This window comes from Nuphar pumila, chromosome 9, assembly GCF_984573655.1.
Source record: "Nuphar pumila chromosome 9, dmNupPumi1.hap1.1, whole genome shotgun sequence".
Classification (NCBI taxonomy): Eukaryota; Viridiplantae; Streptophyta; class Magnoliopsida; order Nymphaeales; family Nymphaeaceae; genus Nuphar; species Nuphar pumila.
This window is the reverse complement of record NC_143257.1, coordinates 116872961-116881202: the sequence shown is the minus strand read 5'-3', so window position 1 is coordinate 116881202 and position 8242 is coordinate 116872961.

Here is an 8242-nt window from a genome sequence, read left to right as displayed (position 1 = left end):
GAAGAGCCACCGTTGGTACGCTTATGTACTTTTTACCTAAAAAAAATACATACAGAATCCTATTTCCATGCTAGGTCACAGAGACACGCCATTTTTGCAACTTGCTTCTGGTAACAGGATTCGACATGCTGACACTAGTAGTAGTACTAACACGAGTAGATATGTTTTTTAGATTTTGAATAATATAAATATATTTTTAAGTATGAATATATAAAAGTAGTTTTTTATTGATTAAAAATTTAAAAATCTATGCCCTTATATCCCTTTTGTTTTTTAAATCACACTTACGAGTCAAACCTGCAGTACGTGTCGGGTCATAACTGTACTTGGTGACACAGTGCTCTGGTCGGATACGATAAAAAATCATAGCTCAAATTAACCTGGCCAATATTTTGCAGGGCAACCTGTACTCGCATTAGGGCAGCATGTAGGGCTGTCAATGAACCGAGCAGCTCGTGACTCGGCTAGGTTTGGCTCGCCATGAACTCGTTCGTGATCGGTTCATATAGTTGTCAAGTCGAGCTACGAGCAGCTCGTTTAGCTTAAATGAGTCAAAGCCCGAACACAAGGTGTTTCTGCTTAGCTTTGGAGAGCTCATATAGATAAAATATATATTTAAGTGTAATATATATAAAAAGAACGCATGAAATATATATACAAAGAGAATGATGAATGTAAAATATGAATTATTAAGTGTAATAGATATTTCATGTATAAGTAACACGAAATGTTTTTACACTAGCCAGCTCGTGTTCGCCTTGTCTAATTTAGGGAGGAGCCGAGCTCGAGCTTGAGCTTGAGCTCGTCTTGGTTAAACATGAACACAAACCGAGCCACAAGCTCAATTCACTGGTAAACGAGCCGAGCCCAAACCTGCTCTATTCGGTTCGTCCGGCTCGTTTACCAGCCCTAGCAGCATTGCTGTGTGGTGGGCATGAGCGACCTGCTTGGCAGCCACTCATCTTTGCATTTCTCGACATCGTTGGGGGTGTCCATATCAAGAAATGTTGAGATGAATGGTCATCAGCAGCAGAGCTGAATTTATAGATGTCATTAAAAATGACATCTATATTATTTGGGTCTGATCCGATTGAAACCTTTAAGCTGGCATCTAGGAATTCAGGTTTAGGTCGGATCAGATACTCAATACAGATCCGACCCAAACCCATTGATAGCCTTTCATGGGATCAAGCTTTCCTAAGAAAAGTTAGCAAAAAAAGTTGCACTTTCCTGGCTACATGATATCACCTACCACACGTGTATTAAAAAATTTACTAAAGTAAACTACGAAGATGCCCATGAATTAAAAAAAAGAAAAAGAATACAAAAACTCGCCGTGTACTGAGCAGATGACAAAACTTCTCAAATAGCGAGGAGATTCCTTCGTCCTGCATGGGTATTTCTGTAAATTTCTATTAAATCATGTGGATTTCGCCGTCGCTACCGTCCATCTCTAAAGTTGACCGCGCAGATTAGTTCTGAGGCTTGTGGGCTCCACAAGTGTCATTGGGGGTACTCCTCGAATCCGAATCCGACACTTTATTTTTGGACACGGATTATAAAAGTATGATTCTGTTCTGATTATTTACACATTGGATCCATTTTTAGATTGGGTTTAGTGTTTTATCAGTGGCTTTAAGAATAATTAATGAGCAACTTCTATTTCATGGGTGCCTTTGACTCAATGTTGTCAGTATCGGAACGGCCCTGAATTCGTTTGGCTACCATTCAGTTGTATCGGCTATACTCAAGTGAATCGTTCTATATGGGCCCAAAAATAAATTTATTATGTGCCAATCATAACGTAACACGTGTTAAAACCATTAAAATAATATTTAAATGTATTATATGATATTTTTATAATATATTTAATGTATAATTTTATTAATACATGTATAACCGTATTTTTATATATAATATTCATAATATTTATATTATATTTCATATAATATATGCAATTATATATAAAATATTATATATATGCATGAATCGCCCATAACTCGGCCAAGTTTTGTAAAAAATGAGTTCAACCAGTTTTTTTGACCTAGTGACTGGGCAATCCGGACCGAGTAAAATGAGTCACTGGGTTGACCCGGTGAGTTTTTAAACTATGGTACGTACCCAAATCTGAATGAGAACTAGTTGTGATGCTGATAGCTGAACCATACCCTGTTTTCAAATGATCAAACAAGAAATGTTGAAATCAAAGCGTTTTACACTAAAAGATATGAAGGGATCAGATCTGATTCTGATCCAAATGGATACAGCAATGATCTGATCATGAAGCTTGTACCGGTATAAGTGCAAATGGATTGACCTAAATGTGTGTTTAAGATCAGATTCGTATCTACTTGAACAGATTATTTTGACATTTGGATTGGATTCAGATCAGTTTTTATGTTGGATCTATGTTCAAATTTGAATCAAATCTGATCTGTGTTCTTTTTTATCGGACCCATGTAAAAAGCTTGTTTTTAGTCCTTTTCTAATGGAACAAGTATTTCCCAAGTTCCGATCCAGAGTAATTCCCACCTCATCAGATTTTCATTTGGATACGGGTTGGGATTCTGATCCATTATGTGAATGATGATTTCACGCGTCCTTGACTGTCTCAGACTCTTAGGAGGCAGTTTCCGATACGTTTGGCCCGATTCATCCGGCCTTGTCCTTGCCCTATCACAATGACCAATATAGGGTTAATACTTTACAAATATTACCATCAATGCCCTCCATCCGAAAAGTCCGCCGCATGGATCCGTGAGTCCAGTTTTTTCCAACGCCATGTCACACGAAAGGCTGAGATGATGGAATGACGAAATTATTCTTAAGATTCTGCAAATATTACCACTTAGTTCATTTAATAAATAAGGAGTTGGTAACCTGGAACAACCGGCAGTTGCCAGTTGGGCAGTGGTCCGGTGCGAAAAGCAAAGGACCGAGGGGAAATGAAAAAAGGTCAGGTGCAATGTGATTGCACACTTTTAGTGTGCCGTTGCAGCTGAGCACCCTCCATCTTGGAGATACGTCTGTCAGTCATGGGCTTAAGAAATGATTGAGGGGGATCAGGTGCAGCGGCACATTAAAAATGTGCAATCACATTGCACCTGATCCACCTCGAGGGTATAAATATCTTTTAAGCTAAAAAATTTTGGACACCACGTTTTCTGATTTTTGTCTCGCTAAGGAGTCTCCGCCCTAAATGGCGGATAAGCTGACGTGGAATCGGGCCCACATTCTTGTGATTGGATCACTACAGTGCCGACGTGGACGTTCATCTGTTTGTCTAGATGAGATCGACGGCCAAGGATCATCCGAGTAATTCTGCGATGAACAGAAATTCATGGCAAAAAATCAACAAAACAACAGCAATACAACTACAACTAGGCCTTCATTCCAAAACAATTGAGGTGAGCGATATGAACTAACAAAGAAAATCATTCTGCGGTCTTCCACATGAATCCTTCTCCTCCAATCAAAATATAAGATCAGTTGGACCTTGTTAGACGGGGTTAAGGTTTCATTTTTTTTTAGCATCACACCCAATGTTGTCACCATCGGTATCGACCCGGATCGATTCATGTGTATCGGCCGACACCGATACTCAAGTGAATTATTCTGTATCGGCCCAAAAATAATTAAAAGTTAGTGTGTCGATCATAACATGACAATGCTGTCTGCCCAGTACCTGGGCATCTAGACCCACAAACCATGCCAATCAATTTCTTCCTTATCCAGCATTGATGGAAAGCACGCAACAAGTGCCTCCTCTCTACGGCTCCAAGGGGGGTTGGCGTTAGGGATTGCAGTGGACCGGGGGACAACGAGGCCCTGCCCTGCCTCACCCCGTTTGGATGGAGGATGAAGGGCATGAAACGGGGATGAAGGTTAAAATCGATCCCCGTGCGGGGATGGACTTATGCTTTCAACCGCCCTGCCCCTGTCCCCGTCTCAATCTTCGCCCCACCCTGTCCCCAATCTTTCAAGGGATGACTATAGACCAAGCGGAAATGAGGTCCCGCCCTGCCTCACCCCCATTTTAATTAGGAATGGAGGACATGAAACAGGGATGAATGCGGGGGTGGAGGTTAAAATCCATCCCCTCACAGGGATGGAGGCAGAGATGGAGGTTCGAATTTTGAAACGGGGTGGGGGTGGAGACCTTGTCCCCCGCCCCGGTCCACTGCCATCCCTAGTTGGCGTAGTGGGGTGGGGCCTTGGCTGCTTGAGGGGTAGTCAAGGTTCAATTTTCATGGACGTCACCCCTCTGCGCAAGCCAACACCTAGCATAGGGCCTTAGAGGCAGGGGTCCTAGCCTCAGAGTTTTATGCTGTCAGCACGACGACAGTAGGTATGGCAAGCTGAGCCAGCGTGACCAGGCCTTCATGCTGGGTGCTTTAAAAAAGAAAAGTGCCTCCTCTCTACGCCTGTGAGTGTGTAGAGATTGATGACAAATTAAAAAGAAATGGATCCGGGTTTCCACTTTCATGGATGAGATTTGGGTGCCCCTAGAATTGCTAAGCTTGTCTATAGAAGTAGCATTTTGCATGGATTGGAGGACTTATGTGTTTTGTTAGTACTTTGGCTTTTGAATTATGCATTGAAGAAGCTAGCTTTGCTGCTATACATACATACTTTGATTTGGTTATTTCTGATTGGTGATATGAATTATAGGGTTTGTTCATCTTTCATAAAACATTACAAGGTTTATTGATATTCATGTTCCTACACACTCTACACCTATCTAATATGTAAACTGCATAGAAAGAGTTCAATATTAGGATCTCCCTACAGAAAACTAAGGAAGATTCACCTTCTTCCAACTTCCAGAGACCTGATTCTATAAATATTTCATGCCCAAACTTTTTTCTTACTCGGAGAAACCGCCCCCTGGCTCAGCCTGCTGTACTTACGATCACTGTTCATGTCGACGTAAAACTCTTAGGGCTTACCCCTCAACCCCAGGGAGTCACCAAGCTTCGGCTTAGTCTCGGCGTGACGCCCATGGAATTTGAAACTAGACTGCCCATCAAACAGTTTACTCTCATCAATTCCTTAAATCCACAAAAGCTTGCTGTCCTCCAAGAATGGGCTTCACCTGCCTGAAATGCTTGGTTGCAGTGCTGCCATCGAAGAGTTGGTTTGCCAAGAAAAAGGATTTGGGTAGCTCTTTTAGAAAAACTTTTAAGAGGGTAAAATAGTAACTATCAGCACACATTTGACGATAACCTTGAAGGAAGGAAAATCAAAGTGCTTTTTAATTAACCATTAAAATAGTTATGTGCACTTTTAACAATATGCAAACTTTTGGTGTATTTTTTATTATAGCCAAAACTTTAGGTGTTTTATTGAAAATTTCCCGAAGAAAAAAATAAACAAATTGAAGAAGAACAAAGTTATGCAAAAAGGTGTAAAAACAAAAATATATATAAAAACAAAACAACTTTTTCTTCTCGAGATGTAGAAGATAAAAATGTAAATGTTGTTCAATTCTCGATGTGATAACTTATAATACATGAATGTTTTAAAAACATCACAATATTGTGGCCATTGAAACAGGCAGGCCGAAAAAATGAGAGGATGGAGAGCTCATTTTTTAGGCCATCAGGAACATAGTGACAAATATCAACAGATTTATGAAAATCTTGTGATAATATCATGAGAAATTGCGTGAAAGTTTAAAATGGAAATTTCTTGCAAGATTTTCAAAATATCATGAGATTTATGAAAAAACATAAATACCATTATTTAAATGCAAATATTTATGTTTTAAACGGCTAAAACTGTGTATTTTTATTTTTAAATAAATTTTATTAATATTTTCTTATAAAAAATATTTATATATTTTTTAATTAATTTTTTTTATTGTTGAGATTTTGCCAAAAAAACATAAGACTTATGAAAATTTTTCAAAATTTTGCAAGTTTTTGAAAAATGAGATTTTGCCATTTTTAAAGTTTGTCACTATGATCGAGGGTACACCAGAATTCATGAAGGATGATCATGGCCAGGACCTCTCTGATGCAGGAGGTTCAACAACTCTATCTTGGCATTGGAAAACTGAAGTTTTGGATATGAAAACTTATGTGAAATATTGTCACATATGAAGGACATAGCATTTGCGGCAGGGGAGAATGTCTTATTTTTTATTATTATTTTCTTTAAATCTATAGGCCGAGAGCGTAGTTATCGGAAGCTTCTTGCTACATGGAGAAACTCGTTTCTTCGAAAGCTGGCTTCATAAGCAGGAAACTCCTCTCTTCCCCCCCCCCCCCCCCCAAAGGAGGGGAAACTTTGAGAAACCTACTTCCAAAATATAAGAAACTCGATTCCCTTCAATGGGAAGCCTGTTTCCTCTTAGTTAGATGCTCTTTCATTTCTTTAAAGCTTCTTTCCTGTTTTTCTATGTTTTCATATTAAAAATATTGTAATTTTTTTATAACAAGCTTGCATGTAGTTTTATATTTGTGTTCATAGATATTTCTTATTTACATCTTCCCGGCCTTCATATTGCTTTCTATGTGTTTTCTTTTTATTTTTTATGCACTTGCATTTGTGCAATGTGATTGCACCTGAGCGGTTGCACTTTTTTTTTGTGTGATTACATTGCATCTGATCCGTGCTCGGGGTTTAAACTCCCATAAGAGAAAGTTACAACTAAGAATAATCTCACTGATAGATTCTGTATGTATGAGTAGGTGCTATATTGGATTTCGATCCGATCTAGGGTCCGGTCAAGATGATGGATCCAGCAGTAGGTGCCTAAAAATGCGCTTTGGGTAGCTGAATATGAACCGGTACCATAGGCACTTCAATGCAGAAACTAAGTAAAATAAGCAATTGCTACAAAGATTTGGTGCTTCTTACTAAATTCTGTACTCTAATCACACACACACACACACACACATCCCAATTATTTGGGTTATCTAGCAGGGGTGTAAAAGATTAAGAAAAGGGACAGAAATCATGGCTGACCTAATCCAAATCTAATTTTGTGAACTGAATCTGAGAAAGCACCTGAATAAGATCCGATTATGTAGGGTTGAATTTGGATCCGAAATACACACAGTAATACTAGATCTAGTAAAAAAAAGATTGAAATCAAGTTTTTACATCCAAAAACTGAAAATAGATTGGATTAGATAAGAATTAGGACATTGATCGGACTTAAAATATTGATCAGAATCTAAATAATCTGAATAGGCAAATCCAAATCTGAGCTGAATACACATTTGGTCTCCATCCTCTGTATCCGGAAATAAAGTGTTAGACTTGGATCAGAGATCCAACCAAACCTGATCCATGGTAGGTTCAAGCCCTACTTTAATTGAATTAGGCAGGTTCTTGTGTAAGTAGAGAGGAGTGGATTGGAGGATGCAAGATTAGAGAGGGCCATATCCAACTCAGATGCTGCAGTCTTCACTAGCACTTTATAGGTTTTTTTTATGAAGAGGAACCCTCGCCGACGCGGAGAAAAACCTTGGGTGAGGTCCCACGGCCACCCTGCCTTATGTGGCCCACCTCTGAAAGCTACAAACACACCCATGCACCAGTGGAGTTTGATCCAGTGCCTTCATCTCAGCACCCTCACAACCACCCTGCTGGCCACGGGGGCGACCCGCGGTTGTCTTTATGGGTTCTTATTAGGGGTGTCAAATCATAGTAATAACCAACCCCACTGGGTTCTTATTAGAGGGTGTCAACTGGGTTGGTTATTACTATGATAATCCGTATTATCAGGGCTTCATAACAACATTAACTATCTGGGTCGGACCCCTGAGGTTCGGTTAGCATAGAAGCTGAGAATGGTTTAGCAAATTTCATATAAAAGCCGAGTACAACCCGAGTTCCAATTAAGATCCACAATTTTTTGATGTAATAAACATAAAATTATTTATGGTCCAAGTCTGGTTCATGTAATCCCTATGAAAGCTGGATATGACTTTTCTTCTGTAAGATCCGGTCAGAGCTAGGTCTAGACTTACCTCTTAGTCGGATCTGGGTCCAGATCTATTCATTTTTGACGGAGGTCAGACCTGTTGACATCCCCAGTTCTTATAATGGTAAACTAGGCTTGTTCATTAACTTAAAAATTTTCAAGCATAGTTATGTTTACTTTTGTCATGGTAATATATATATATATATATATATATATACATATATATATATATATATATATAAGCCTTAAATATCTCCTTATCAATGACAAGTTATATATTGGACCACCAACATCCAAGCAAGAAAT